Here is a 16,403-nt window from a genome sequence, read left to right as displayed (position 1 = left end):
TACTTCAAACGTGATGCTGATGATTGGAAATCTTGGATTCATGAGAAATTGCAAGCTGCATCTGATGAGAGCTACAAAGATCCTACCAATCTTCAGGCAAAAATTCAGAAACATCAAGCTTTTGAGGCTGAAGTGGCAGCTCATTCAAATGCTATAGTGGTGTTAGACAACACAGGTTCTGAAATGATCAACCAGCAGCATTTTGCCTCTGATGTTATAAGGCAGAAGTTGGGTAAGCTGCACTTATCATGACTAGTATTAGTATTGTTGTAATTACTAAAAGGTGTGCTGATAATAATTTTATATTTGCTATATATCTTTTGAGTATGATGTAATTTATTGTTTGGAATGGTTATGTACGTATTATAATTTTTTGTAAATTGTCTTTAAACTGTCATAAGTCATAGTTATTTTGAATTTAGGTGTAAAGTGATTTTTAAAAATCATTACCAGTACAGTAACAGTTTGCTACAGTAGATCTTCAGTGTTCTTGATTATCAGATTATAATTTTCCTCTTGATAGATATTAAATAAAATTTACCTTCAGAGTAAATGAGTAATGTTAATCATTGTTGTGATATTGCAGTGATTGGTTTTAGGAGTATAGTATTTTAATTTATTTCAGATGAGCTTCATCGATTATGGGAGCTATTGTTGAGTCGCTTGGCGGACAAAGGAATGAGACTACAGCAGGCTTTGGTGTTGGTGCAATTCCAGCGCCAGTGTGATGAAGTCATGTACTGGATTAATGATAAGGAGACATTTGTTACTTCTGAAGAATTTGGCATTGACTTGGAACATGTTGAAGTTCTTCAGCGTAAATTTGATGAATTCCAGAAGGATATGGCTGCTCAAGAAGTACAGGGTCACTGAGGTCAATGCTCTGGCTGAAAAATTAGTTACTGATGGCCACCCTGAAGTTGAGGTGATAAACAAGCGCAAGAAGGACTTGAATGAAGCTTGGCAACGTTTGCGTCTGCTTGCACGCACCAGGCAGGAGAAGCTCTTTGGGGCCCATGAAATTCAACGTTTCAATAGAGATGCAGATGAAACCATTGCATGGATTGCTGAGAAAGATGTTGTTTTGTCTTCTGATGACTATGGAAGAGATTTGGCTTCTGTTCAGACACTTCAGCGCAAGCACGAGGGTTTAGAACGTGACCTTGCTGCCTTAGAAGATAAAGTTTCTACTTTAGGTGAAGAAGCAACTCGCTTATGTGGTATTCATTCTGATCATGCTGAACAGATAAAGGTCAAATAGCTGAAATTGAGCACTCTTGGTCAACTTGACAGCAAAGGCACAGGAACGCCGCCGCCGTCTGGATGATTCACATTACCTTCATCGCTTCCTGTCTGATTTCCGTGACCTGATATCTTGGATTAATGATATGAGAGCAATAATTACAGCTGATGAATTAGCTAAGGATGTTGCAGGAGCAGAAGCATTACTAGAACGCCATCAGGAAAAACACAGGTGGGTGAAATTGATGCTCGGGAGGACAGCTTTAAGAGTACTCATGAAGCTGTGAAATGTAGTAGAGAAGAACCATCATGCCAAGGCTGAAGTAGTAGAAAAGTTGAGCACCTTGTCTCAGGAGAAAGCTGCTTTGCTGGCTCTCTGGGAAGAGCGCCGTATCTTGTATGAACAGTGCATGGACTTGCAACTCTTTTACCGTGACCACTGAGCAAAAGCCGACACATGGATGGCAAAGCAGAGGAGCTTTCTTGGAAAATGAAGATTTGGCGACTCCATTGACTCAGTTGAGGCCCTTATAAAAAAAAACATGAAGATTTTTTGAGAAATCTCTAGCTGCCCAGGAAGAGAAAATCAAGGCCCTTGATGAATTTGCTACTAAGCGCATTGAAGGCCGAGCATTATGCTGCAGATGATGTATCCCAGAGACGTGAACTTCTTTTGGAACGTAGGGCAGCATTGCTTGATATGTCGGCTCGCCGTCGTACGATGCTGGAAGATTCATATAGATTCCCAGCAGTTTTGAAAAGAGATTGTGATGAAACTAAAGTTGGATCAATGAGAAAACTAAAATTTGCTACTGATGATAGCTATTTAGATCCTACTAACTTGAATGGGAAAGTCCAAAACATCAAAACTTTGATCAGGAGTTGAGTGCAAACAAGTCTCGTATTGAGGAAATTACATCTACTGGAAAAGAGCTGTTGGACTCTGATCATTATGCCGAGAACGCATTGGTAGTCGTATGGAGGCAATTTTGCAGCTTTGGACATCACTTGAGGAAGCTACACGTAGAAAGGCTCTAAGCTGGTAAGAAGCTTCTCAGCAGCAGCAGTTCAATCGTGGTGGTTGAGGATATTGAACTTTGGCTTTCTGAGATTGAAGGTCAATTGATGAGTGAGGATTATGGTAAAGACCTTACTGGTGTACAAAATCTGCTTAAAAAGCATGCCTTTTAGAAGCTGAGTGTTGGGGTCACATCAGGATAGAATGATGGTGTGCGGATTGCTGCCGATCAGTTTGTAGATCGTGGGCATTTTGATGCAGACAACATCAAAGCTAAGCAGGTTGGCGCTTCAGGAACGGTACAATGCACTTCAGAAGCCAATTGACGCTTCGTAAAAGAACGTCTTTTTAATTAAGATTCTCTGTTTGGTTCAGCAGTTGTTCCGTGATATTGATGATGAAGAGGCTTGGATACGGGAAAAAGAACCCATTGCAGCTTCCACAAATCGGGTGGGAAGGACCTTATTGGGGTACAAAATCTAATCAAGAAACACCAAGCTGTCTTGGCTGAAATCAACAATCATGAGCACAGAATTATTGCTGTTACCACATCTGGAGAGGAAATGATCAGTGATGGTCATTTTGCTGTGAAGAGATTAAAACAACGAGTTAACACCCTAAGCCAAGCATTGGGCCCAACTCAAAGGAGCGTGCCAATCAGCGCCGTCAAGACCTTGATGATTCCATGCAGCCCACCAATACTTTGCAGATGCAAATGAAGCTGAATCTTGGATGAAGGAAGAAGGAACCCCATTGCCAGGTGGTGGAGACTTTGGTAAAGATGAAGGATTCAGCTGAAGCTCTTCTGAAGAAACATGAGGCCCTCATGAGTGACTTGGAAGCTTTCAGTTCCAGTTCCCCTATAGCCAGCTTGGAGGAACAGGCTGCTGGATGTCGTCAGCAGGAAGTACCTGTTATGGATATTACAGGCAAAAAAAAAAAAAAAAAAGAAAAAAATGGAATGTGGTGGCTCTCTATGATTACACTGAGTAAGTCGCCTCGTGAAGTGTCCATAGTAAGAAGAATGATGTGCTAACACTCCTGAATGCTACAAATAAGGACTGGTGGAAAGTAGAAGTAAATGATCGGCAGGGATTTGTTCCTGCTGCCTACGTAAGAAGATTGACTCTGGCTTAACTGCCTCTCAACAGAACCTGGCTGATGGAAATTCTATTGCTGCACGCCAGAATCAAATAAGAGTGAGTCAAGATTAAGTATTATTATATGTGGAAGCTTTTATATATGTTAAGCGTTAATAATCTGATCCTTTTACATCTACAGTACTGATATTAACTACTACTTTACTGATCTGTTATTTGATGGTAGTCAAGCAAGGTAAATAATTTTTAGCATAACAGAAATGTGCTTTATTGGTAATGAAAGAAGAAGAGATATAAGTTTTAAAATTTTTTAAGAATTGTAATTAAAATGCTTTAAACAAAAACAGAAACCATTCCAGGGTCAGGTATGAAAACTTGATGGCTTCTGCACTTGAACGCCAAAAGAACTTAGTGAAACTGTTCAGGCCTATGTTTTTGGTAAGAGAGGCTGCAGAATTAGCACAGTGGATTAAGGATAAGGAGCAGCATGCCCAGAATCGAAGATGTTGGAGAAGATTTGGAACAGGTAAAAGAAATAATAGTATAAATTGGGAGTCTGATTATTTTTGTTTTGATGTGGTAGGTTGAAAGAGGAGGCCAGAGTAATTGAAGTATTTTTTAATGTTTTCTCTGTTTAGGTCGAGGTTCTGCAAAAGAAGTTTGACGATTTCAAAACAGACTTGCAAGCCCAATGAGGTACGTCTTGCTGAAATGAATGAGATAGCCATGCAGCTCATGAGTCTAGGACAAACAGAAGCTGCTCTGAAGATTCAAACTCAGATTGAAGACCTCAACACACAAAATGGAACTCGCTGCAACAGATGGCCCAGGTAAAGATTTTGTTATTTCCAGTTTCTTGAAGCTTTATCAGTTTTGCATTAACAAAACTTGAAAGGACATAATCTGTATTGAGTTAAGTTTTTACTTGTGTTCACTTTGTTTAGGAGCGTCAGTTCCAATTGGGATCAGCTCATGAGGGGTAACAGCGCCTTCCACACCGTGACGTTTGATGAAACCAAGGACTGGATCCAAGAAAAGGATGAAGCACTCACAATGATGATTGTGGAAAAGACTTGAGATCAGTTCAGGCTCTTCAGCGCAAACATGAAGGTTTGTAAAAGGTAGTTTCTTATAAATATGAATATATGTGCTTATGTAGTTTTTGTTATGAAATGTAATTCTTTATGGTATATTTTTCATGGGAGGATTTATGCATAATCAGAAGTATTTTGCAGTGGCTTATACAGTACATGATGAATCTGGCTTAAATTTTCAGGCTTGGAGAGAGATCTTGCTGCCTTAGGGATTAAATTAGACAGCTTGATGAAAACTGCTAACCGTCTGATGCAGACTCACCCCTGAGGCTGCAGATACTATATATGGAAAGCAGCGAGAGATCAATGAATTATGGACACAACTTACTGCTAAGGTGAGGAGGACCATTCAGTGCTACACTTTATGCTACTGTTGATGTATGGGTAGTTCAAGCACTACTTTCTGACTTCAAATAGGTGACGAGTTTCATTCTGTTTTGGCTAGTTGATAGCATAGTGAGTAATGCAGCACAGTGATAAGGTCTGTTTGTTCATACACGAAACAAACCTTCGGTCTTGAACATTAGGATTTACTAGCGCCAAGCTGGAAACCGGTAGAATTAACAAATTACCCACCTTGTGAGATCCAGGACTAATGGTCCATCTATACCAGGTCACACTGGGCATATACCAGGGCAGCAAATGCCCACGGTCTACCTGTGACCCATCAGTTATTTTCCTACCACCGCCTTTAAGATAAGACGTGTTACTGTCTATCTCATTTAAAGCCGGTTTTTTCAGTTTGCCCGTTCTTTATCCATTTCATTTTTTATTTTCATTCCTTTTCTTTCTCCAAGTGTGATCAGTGTGTGGTAACAGAGTGTATACGTGGTTATGATGGAGAATTTTGCCTCAACATCGGGATCGTCTACCGCTTCGAAGAGGAGACAAAGGAAATGCCCAGGAGTCAGTGGCTTCCCTTGTTCTAGGTTCCTAACCTCGGTGTCGACGGATCCTCATCCAACGTGTAGTAGGTGCAGGGAAACGTATGTACGGTTACTAATCCGTGTTCTGTTTGTCGCGGTTGGTCGGTGGAACAGTGGAAGAAGTTCTAGTGGGAAAAGCCAATACAAAAGAAAAAAGGGGGGGGGGTGACGCCATCTTTGGATGACCACCTTACCTTACCGGCTTCTTTTGTATCGGTAATAAACCAGGCTGCTCCCCCCAATATGTTTTCTCCACCTGCTTTTGAATTGTCTCATACCCACCCCTTCTGGTTTTCTCCTAGCGTTTCTGTATCGAAACGTCGGGAGGGCCTTGGGTAATTTTATGAATAATTTGCACTCTCCTTTCTTTCCCAGCAAGTAGAGGGGGAGATCCTGCCATCTTTGTTCCAGGCTCCTGCTACGCAAGCGCATAGGTTAGATGGTACGTGGTCAGCGCTAGGCCTACCAGGCGTACCAACCTTGGATGGTCTGCTTGCGCATTATATGACGTCACGGTTTTCCAGCAGGGTCCGGCAGCGCTGAATGTTCCTTCATCCCCCGGGCTTGCAATTTATGGGAATTAATGCCGCTGCTTCATTCCATCCCACTCAGTATTTACAGCGATGCAGAACGTGGGAGGTAATTTGGCAGCAAACGGTGCGGTTCCACCAGGCAGAAACCTCTCAGTCTCTCCCTACGAGAGGGATGACGTCACAACATACGTCACACTCTGAGATGGCAGGCGTGATGACGTCACAGACCGATTCTCGGCCTTTTTCGCGGCTCCCAGACGCTAATACGCCTTCTGAATCCGTCATGCAAACTGTAATGCAGAAGTTTACAGGATATAGAGGAGAGAATGAATTAAGAGAGGCAAAAAGAAAGTGTGATTCGCCTTCTTCGTCTTCTTCTCTAGTTCGCGTCATCGCTAAGTTCCGATAACGTCACTGCGAGCGCCAGTCAAGCGTTTGGGAGGAGGATTCGGGAGTTCCTAGCGGTATCCTCGGGCCAAGAAGAGGAAGATCAATTCTTAATTCTTCCTCTTCTTCGGACGGAGACTGTCTTTTCCAAGTCAGCAAGAAGGTCGGGAAATCAGTGGCTATTAAGCACAATGGTTGCCAGAACGAAGCCGTTCGCAAGAGTCCGAACAAGCGAGAGAGGTGACGGCCGGCGAGCTAGCGGCCGAGGCGGAGTTTTGCCAGTTCGGATCGCAAAAAACTGCGATACCTCTGGTAAAATCGACGTTGGCGGCGAAAGGTGCAGCAGAGGATGGAATGCAGGTCCAGTTTCGCCCGTAAGGTTCCGTTCAAAATACGTACGAAGGACGATAAGGCTCCTATTAAAAGTACGAAAAATAGAGAGTTGGCAACCTCGGCGGATACGTTCGTGGAAGGCAGTGTCCGTCTGGATAGAAGGCCGAGGCCAGGCTCGCCGAACGCTCGAAACGATGCCAATGCTAATAAAGACGAAACTTACCTCTGTCTTAAGGGAGCCTTCATCTTGGAGATCTAGACGAGATTCTCGCTCTAGATCCGTGAGCAGAGAAAGAGTGAGACGTTCTCTTCTCGTCCCCTGCTGACTATCTGGGATCGAGCCAACAGCGGCCAGCAAAGATCAAAGAGGCCGCGGCCGTAGGGGCAGGCGGCCGTGGAATTCCGGGCCGTCTGTCAGAAGATAGAGGCGAACAACATCTCTCGTGACGAGAGTGGTACACCCTAGAGCCGGAGGAAGGAGAAAAATAAACCAAGAGTTTACTGGCCTCGTATGCAGAGGTTATTGATTTGATTCGTCAATTCAATAGCCTTTCGAGAAGACAGAAACACCGGCCAGTATGCTTCCTCCTGGAATTGACATGGCGTTTGGACTAAAGAGGGATACCCAAGGTGTCGTATGAATTGCCTTGTTTCGAGTCATGCGGAATCGGTCCTTGCAACACGTAAACGCAAAGATTTGCAGGAGGGATAATTCCTTAAGATCTAATAGATCATTTAAATTTATTCCCCCTCCAATGATAAAGCAAAGGAAATATTATACGACACCGCAAGGTCCCTTTGCTGTCTAGACAAATGAACCCTAATGTTGTAAGGTTAAGGCCTGGATTAACCTTGGATCAGGTTAAAATGGAGTGCCCCTCGATGACGTACCAAGAGGCTGCCACGTTAGAAGCAACAGCTTCTTCTGTCTTTCAGGCTGCGTCCTGGGTTAGACCTTTGGTCAACAGCAGTGGCGAAAATTGCATCCTCGAAGCAACAGGAAAGTAGTGGATGAACCATTGTTCATTAGATTACTAACAGTCAGGGTCCAAGGCGATTGCGTACCTGACAAACGTAAGTGCCAATGTTTGGGCAAATATCCTGCTAATGAGGAGAGATGCAGCATTGGCTAGACTAAGCCGCAATGTGGATTTGGATTCCCTGTTAGCAATGAGGAATGGGGATATCTTGGAATCGCAACTACTGTTGCCAGAGGTCATACTGGAAGAAGCGATAGATAGAAGAAGGATGGACACTAACGATAGGTTGGTGCAACAGGCAGTAGGAAAACCTCTAACAGTCAAACTATTCCTTTGGAGGGAAGACAACAGCAACGTGTCTCGAAAGAAACCAGTGAGACATAGCATCCCTAATAGAGTCACAAGACCCTCTTCCCCAAAGAGGAGAACGCATCGGCCCTTTCACAATAGAAACAACAGAGGAAGGGGCAATAGAGGAAGGGGGAGAGGCTCAAGAAGATAGGATGGGCGCCTCCCATCACTTGGCCACACCAGTGGGGGGTTGCCTGGCAAATCACTGGAAGGTGTGGCAGGAACTAGGGGCAGAGCAGTGGGTGGTGGATGTTCTCAGGATCGGGTATTGATTCCGTTCGAGGTAACCCCGCCCCTGACAGATCAACCATTACCCCACGTCACTTAGTATGCACAAATCTCAGAAGGCCACTATTCTGCAGGACGAAGTGAAGAAGATGGTGGAAAAAGGAGGAGCTGTGCAACAAGTATGCAGTCCGACAAAAGGCTTTTACAGCAGGATTTTCCTGGTACCCAAAGCCAACGGGGAGTGGAAGACAGTAATAGACCTGTCAACGCTGAATCTGTTTATAAGGAAAACCAGTTTCAAGATGGAAACTCCGAAAATGGTTCTACAAGCAGTCAGAATCGGAGACTTTAGCTGACAGTCGATCTAAAGGACGCATACTTCAGATACCAGTCCATCAGTCTTCAAGGAAATTTCTCCGCTTCAGTCTTGCAGGGAAAGCTTTCGAGTTCAAGTCCTGTGCTTCGGATTGACAACGTCTCCTCAAGTTTTTACAAGAGTGTTCACACCTCGTGTCGGCGTGGGCGCACGCTCAGGGGATCAGGCTGATAAGATATCTGGACGATTGGCTGGTGATAGCAAGTCCAGGGAGAAATTACTCAGGGACAGGGCGGCCCTCCTGCAGCTTTGTCACAGCCTAGGTATTGTGGTGAATCAGCAGAAGTCGCAGCTGGATCCAAGTCAACATTTGGAATATCTGGGAATGGTGATAGACACAACACAAGCCAAAGTATTCCCGACAGACCAAAGAGTACAGAAATGCAACAAGTGGTGAATGCCTTTCTGGGAAAGCAGACACAGCCAGCAAGACAGTGGCAGGTGTGCTGGGAATCCTAACCTCCCTGGAGAAGCTAGTACCACAAGGAAGGCTACACCTTCGGTCCCTACAATGGAGGATGAAGGAGTTTTTGGTCACCAACAGTAGATCACCCGTACGAGCAAATTCCCTTGTCGGCAGAAGTGAGGAAAGACTTGCTGTGGTGGGTGGACGACGACAATCTGACAGTGTGTCCCCCTTCAACAATCCTCCCCAGACCTCTTGCTGTTCTCGGATGCGTCACTAGAAGGCTGGGGAGCCCATATGGAGGAGTTGATGGTGTCAGCAAAATGGAGTTGCAAGGACAGAGAACTCCATATAAACGTGCTGGAGTTGAAAGCAGCTTTCCTGGCTCTACAAGAATTCAGGGAGAGATTGTAAGGGACACTCGGTGGTATTGATGTCAGACAACACCACAGTAGTAGCTTATATAAACAAGCAAGGAGGCCTAGTTTTCTCGGCAGTTACATGTGATGACAGTTCAAACTTCACCAGTGGGCTATAGAGAACCCTGGTAGACATCAAGGCCAGGTATATTCCGGGAAAAGAAACATAGTGGCCGACAAGTTGAGCCGCAGGGATCAGATTCTGGGAACGGAGTGTCCCTACACCAACAGGTAGTGGGACAGGATGCTCATGTTGTGGGAAGGACCGATCATAGACCTATTCGCAACCAGGTACAACAAAAAGTTGGAAGTGTATTGTTCAGTAGTCCCGGACGCAGAGGCAGCAGCAGAAGATGCGCTACAACACCCTGGGACAATCTGGACGTGTACGCATTTCCTCCATTTTGTCTAATCCGTCAGGTTCTGAACAGGGTAATGCGGTCTCAGAACCTCAAGATGACCCTGGTAGCCCCGTTATGGCCGAAAGCAGAGTGGTTTCCAGACCTACTGGAACTCCTAGTAGATGTGCCAAGAGAGTTACCTCCATGGAGCAACCTTCTGTGTCAGCCTCACGTGGAGAGGTACCACAGTCGGTGAAGTCCCTATCGCTTCACGGGTGGAGACTGTCAAGTATCTCCTCCTGAGAGACGAGGGTTTTCGCAGGAAGCAGCAACTCAGATGGCAGGTAATATCAGAAAACTCATCTGCGACAGTATACCAAGGGAAGTGGTCAGCATACTGTGATTGGTTTACAGACTTTCTGATATATCTCAGAACAGAAAAACATATGTCTGTATCTGCAGTGAAGGGGTACAGGGCTGCTCTAGCCTCAGTCTTACGAATGAAAGGAGTGGACATATCGTCTTCATGGGAGTTGGCCATGCTGATGAGGAGCTTTGAACAGTCATGCCCACCAAAGGAGCTAAAAGCCCCAGATTGGGATCTGACCAAGGTACTGAGTAGTCCTGACAAAACCCCCTTACGAACCGCTAAGGCAGTCCACGGATAGGAGCCTGACCCTGAAGACAGTCTTCTTATTGGCCCTGGCTTCAACCAAAGGGTGGGGGAGCTACATGGCCTCTCATATCTCATAAAGCACTCGAGAGGTTGGAGATCAATGGTGTGTGAGTTTGTCCCAGAATTCGTGGCAAAGACCCAAAATCCAACAATAGTAGACGGCAGATTCGACTCCTTTACCATACCTTCCTTGGCAGACTTTGTAGACAACGACAAAGCTGAAATGCTCCGTGCCCCGTCAGGGCACTAAGGGAGTACTTAAAGAGAACAAGGCACCTCAGGCCGGGGTGCCAGAGGTTGTTCGTAAGTACAGGACGGAACAAGAAGGAAGTGTCCAAGAATACATTATCATTTTGGCTAAGGGAGACAATCAGAAATGCTTATACTGCAGAAGGACAGAGGGTCAGATAGCCAGGTGGGAGCTAGAGCTCATGACATCAGGGTGTGAGTGCTTCCCTGGCATTTAAGAAGAACATGTCTGTGGATAAAATTCTGAAAGCTGGCGTGTGGAAGCGCCAAACAACTTTCACCTCATTTTATTTGAAAGATGTTGCCCATAGATCCTTGGACACCTTTTCCTTGGGTCCAGTGGTGGCGGCCCAACAAGTGATATAGTTCATCCAGTGTCCCCTGGCGGGTCAGTTTGCGTCTAGTCTAAGATGAAGGTATGAAAGTAGAATGAATGGGATGACTGGTCTTTTTTCTTTACTACTTTCTTCCTACTCCTTTAACTACGGGCAAATATGAAGGAGAGTACCGTCATGTGCTGGACGGACTAGATGCAGGTGAGATGGTCAGCCATACTGTGAAGCTATCTTAGCTGATGATATACTTTTCAGTAGCAACACACCCCTCTGGATAATAAGAAAAGAGGGGGGGTGAAGGTGGATCCAGTCGCAAGGGACAAGAGTAACAGTAGAATGGTATCTACACCCAGTGGGAGGGAAACCAATAGATCCGCTTATATCTTTGGTCCTAGGTTCATTGTCCATTCTCTAGAATTTCCCTATATATTCGGAAATGGATAAGGTGGCAAACTTCCAGTCAGTTGTAGAGACTTACCTCCTCCAATAGTAAGTCTATCCTAATGTTAAGACCGAAGGTTTGTTTCGTGTATGAACAAATACCAAATTTGTAACTAATTTGTATTTTTCATAATAACAAACCTGAGGTCTTAACAGTTAAAGGCCCACCTCGAACCACCCCTCTAGCAGTCTAAACTGGGTTAGAAATATAACTGATGGGTCACAGGTAGCCGTGGGCATTTCTGGGTATACATGCCCCGTGACCTGGTATAGATGCCATTAGTCCCTGGATCTCACAATGTAATAATTTTAATTCTACCGGTTTTCCAGCTTGGCGCTAGTAAATCCTAATGTTAAGACCTCAGGTTTGTTAGTTATGAAAAATACAAATTAGTTACAAATTTGGTATTTTTAGGATCTGAGGTTGATTAATTTATGGTGGTAGTGGGTGAGATTAAATTGTTACCATATTTGAAGTCAGAAAAGATGTGTGATTGTATAAGACACCCCATTTCAGCAGGGCCTATTCAGGAAACTTTTTTTTAGTGTGTAGGTTTACGAACCTTTGAAATATGAAAAACGTGCAAGCTCTAAAAACTACATTTTTTATATACAGGCGGACCGCGGTTAACGGCGCAATCACTCAACGGCGAATCGGTTTTACGGCGGTCGTCAAAAATATTCATTAAAAAAATAAGGCATTTTAAAGGTATCTTTACGGCACAAATTTCAGTTAACAGCGCCGCTAGCGCCGTTGTCTAACGAGTTCATACATATAGAAATGCCGTTCAGACCATAAAGGTTATGCAAATTATATTAACAAAAATTTTTATGGAGAGTTATTACGTAGGTATTAAGGTAAATATATGCCTCTGACGCTGTTCTATGCCGAAAATATCGAGTTACATAAGTGCAAATTTAGCTATGGATGTGTCGATTCATAATTGTTCATGCTGTTTGTTTAAAAATGTGTGTGAAGGCATTTTTATTTCTGTACAGAAATATGATACAAAGGCAGCTTTTGAAACTGCCCTTCACGATACCAAATACGATGTTTTTTTCATGTTTCTTTCTTGTAAGCTGCGCCTGCCGCTCTTCCGAAAATATAGATTTAAAAAAAAAAAAATGTGCAAATTAGCGATCGATGTGTCGATTTTATAAGTGATTATGCTTTTATGTTTAAAATGTGTATGAAAATGTATTACGAATAGGGTATTTTTATTTCTGTGCAGAAATATGATAAAAAGGCAGCTTTTGAAACTCCCCTTCAAGTTATCGACTACGATGTGTTTTTCAAGTTCCGCGGCATACAAGAACGAACTTGAAAAACACATCGTAGTCGATAACTTGAAGGGGAGTTTCAAAAGCTGCCTTTTTATCATATTTCTGCACAGAAATAAAAATACCCTATTCGTAATACATTTTCATACACATTTTAAACATAAAAGCATAAACATTTATAAAATCGACACATCGATCGCTAATTTGCACTTTTTGCCGCCGTCTGCCGCTCTTCCAAAAATATCGAGTTAAAAAAAAAAAAAAAAAAAAAAAAGTGCAAATTTAGCAATCGATGTGTCGATTTTTCAAATGTTTATGCTTTTATGTTAAAATGTGTATGAAAATATATTGCGTAAAGGTATTTTCATTTTTGTACAGAAATAAGATACAAATTAAGGCAGCCTTTGTAACTACGCTCCACGTTGTCAGGGGATGGTTTTTCATATTCGTTCTTGTCCGCCAGTTCCGAAAAATGCATTGCTTTATTTTATTAATTATGCATCTTTTCCATAAATCCTTTAAAAAGTTATACATTATTTCACTGTATCCAAGAATATTGTATGTATTCTCATATTATTGTATTTTAAAATACTACGGCAAACTTAAACCCGTATTCCGCGGAGAGGCCAATGTTGTGGTTTGAAATCAGCTGATGAATACGAGTCTGTTTCACCATAACGCAATTCTGAGCGAATGCTCTTGCTTCTAGTTAGCATAAACGAATATCTAGATACTTGACTTATATGAGACAAAGTTATTTTTCCTTATACAGCCGTGTTTTTAGGTGGAAATATTTATTGAATATGTCTCGTTGTGAATGATGACTACTATTTTTTTTTTCGTTAACAGATTACGTTGGCGGCATGTTTATTGCGTAAAAAATTACGTGATTCCGTTCGCAATACGTAATCCTTTATATCATCGTAATACGAACTTTACGTTATTTATCTAATATCGGCGTGAAACCAACAGTAAAATGTGTTCTTTCAAGCACAGTAGTTTTGATTAAAATGATTTTATCCCAATTTTATCTATGGTTGTGTGTGATGGCAGACGTTTACTGTTGCCGATGTACGATAATAGTCATTAGCAGCTTGAACAGTTTTCTCAGCTTCAGTCATAATTAGGTTTAAATTTAACGGTATATTTCCCGATTGATCTTTAATCTATATTGATCTCTGATCTATAGCAAATAAAGTTATTACATTAAGATATCTCAGTTCTATTCTATACATAACGCCATTTATAACAAATACGGTAATGTTGCACTGCAGTACGATGATCGAAATACAAGCCAAACAGATGTTATCCAGTTCGGTTGTACTTAGAAAAAAAAAGTCTTTTTCTCGTTCGGTTGTTCATGGTTGTACACGTTCACGCAACGAGTATAACGTTAAAACCATACTTTCACCATTCTCTTTTGCTGTTATTGAACTTATGTAACTAGAAGATGGATAAAGTTAGGCCATTGTAATTTGATCTCTCATAAAATCGAACTATCGTAAGACTAATGATGTAACCTGAACACTACAGCTACCTGTACACTGTATAAACTTTATTATATCTTTACATACTCTAGACACCCACATGTACTGTACAGTAAATTCTATAGTACTATACTGCATAAATATAATTTTACTTATTGCGCCGTTGTGGGATTACGGCGCCTTTGACTGGTCCATTACGATAGTCCAATTTTATGAGAGACCAAATTACAGTAGCCTAACTTTATCCATCTCCTAGTTACATAAGTTCAATAACAGCAAAAGAGAATGATGAAAGTATGGTTATAACGTTATACTCGTTGCATGAACGTGTACAGCCATGAACGCGATCGAACGAGAAACAACTTTTTTTTCTAAGTACAACCAAATTGGATAACATCCATTTGGCTTGTATTTCAATCATCGTAGCACAGCACACTATTACCGTAGTTGTTATAAATGGCGTTATGTATAGAATAGAACTGAGATATCTTAATGTAATAACTTTATTCGCTATAGATCAAAGATCATCAGGAAATATACTGTTAAATATAAACCTAGTTATAACTGAAGCTGAGAAAGCTGTTCCAGCTGCTAATGACTATTATCGTACATTGGCAACAAGGATAAAACTCCAGTAAACGTATGCCATGAAACACAACCGTAGATAAAATTGAGATAAAATCATTTTAATCAAAACTACTGTGCTTGAAAGAACACATTTTACTGTTAGTAAAGTTCGTATTACGATGATATAAAGGAGGATTGCGAATGGAATCACGTAATTTTTTTACGCAATAAACATGCTGCCAACGTAATCTGTTAACGAAAAAAAAGAGTAGTTCACATTCACAACGAGACATATTCAATTCATATTTCCTCCTAAAAACACGGTGTATAAGGAAAAATAACCTTGTCTCATATAAGTCAAGTGTGTACATATTCGTTTATGCTAACTAGAAGAAAGAGAATTCGCTCAGAATTGCGTTATGGCAAAACAAACTCGTATTCGCTGTCAGCTGATTTCAAGCCACAACATTGGCCGCTCTGTGGAATACTGGCTTAGATTTGCCGTAGTATTTTATAAAACAAGTGGTACCTCAACATACGAAAAATTCGTGTTACGAAAGCAAATACGAAGATTTTTTGGGCTCTGCATATGAAAATAGTTCAAGTTACGAAAGGTTGTTGCTGTAAAGTCCTGAGATTCGCCCGGGCCACCGAGAACAATTTTAAAACTTGCGCGCCGCTAACTGAGTAGACTCGCCACCATCCTCCGCTCTCCCATTGGTTCCTGATGCCTAGTCACCGCCGTAAGATCCTGCTCTCCTATTGGTCAGTCATTCTTACCCCATGTGCTCTATGTATTCTATTGGTAAAAGGATGCTGTAAATTGAAAAACTTATTCATGCAATACATTTAATAAAAAAATTAGGTAAAGATAGAATGAAGAATAGAAATGAATCGTTATTATACTGTATGTTAGTTTCAGTAGTTGAAGAGAGATAATGAAAATTTGATTACTGTACGTACTGTGTGCTAGGTGAAAGTGGTTGCTTGGCTATTGTTTGGTACTCATAAGTGCTTAACGTAAACAGTTTTTTTTGTTTGTTTGTTTGATTGTTTATTATAGTTAATGGTTACTGAATAATTATTTGAAATGAGTACATGCAATACATTTAATAAAAAAAAATTGTGAATTAGATATCATAAAGTATAAAATAAATCAGACTGCTATCATCAAAGCCAACAAATACGTATTTTCTAGAAATCTTCTGTTTTAATATTACGTATATGTTTCATTATAGCTGTCAGTAAGTCGGTATCCCAATTAGGTAGAGATAGAATAAAGAATAGTAATGAATGGCTATTATACTGTTTGGTAGTTTCATTAGTTGAAGAGAGAGAATGAAAATTTATGGCTTACTGTGTGCTAGGAAAAGTGGTTGCTTGGCGATTGTTCGGTACTCGTAAGTGCTGAATGTAAACAAAAGGTTGGAAGTTTTTTTGTTTGTTTGTGTATTATAGTTAATGATTAATTAATAATTATTTGAAATGAGTACATGCTGATTATTTATACGTTTTATCGGCATATTCTAAGCTTTTAGCTTCTTAGGTTTAGATGTCAGAATCATAGACTAGGATACAGTAGCAACTGCTAACATAGTCTAGGCTTATTGCTAAGGGACATATGCTAAAGTCC

At 41.6% G+C, this 16,403-nt stretch overlaps 1 pseudogene; it reads left to right on the top strand.

The window, feature by feature from the left end:
• Positions 1-16,403, top strand: part of LOC135221268 (spectrin alpha chain-like) — a 136,960-nt pseudogene that overhangs the window by 32,003 nt on the left and 88,554 nt on the right.

This window comes from Macrobrachium nipponense, chromosome 2, assembly GCF_015104395.2.
Source record: "Macrobrachium nipponense isolate FS-2020 chromosome 2, ASM1510439v2, whole genome shotgun sequence".
Lineage (NCBI taxonomy): Eukaryota > Metazoa > Arthropoda > Malacostraca > Decapoda > Palaemonidae > Macrobrachium > Macrobrachium nipponense.
The sequence above is the reverse complement of the archived record's forward strand: the minus strand, read 5'-3'. Positions and strand labels throughout refer to the sequence as shown.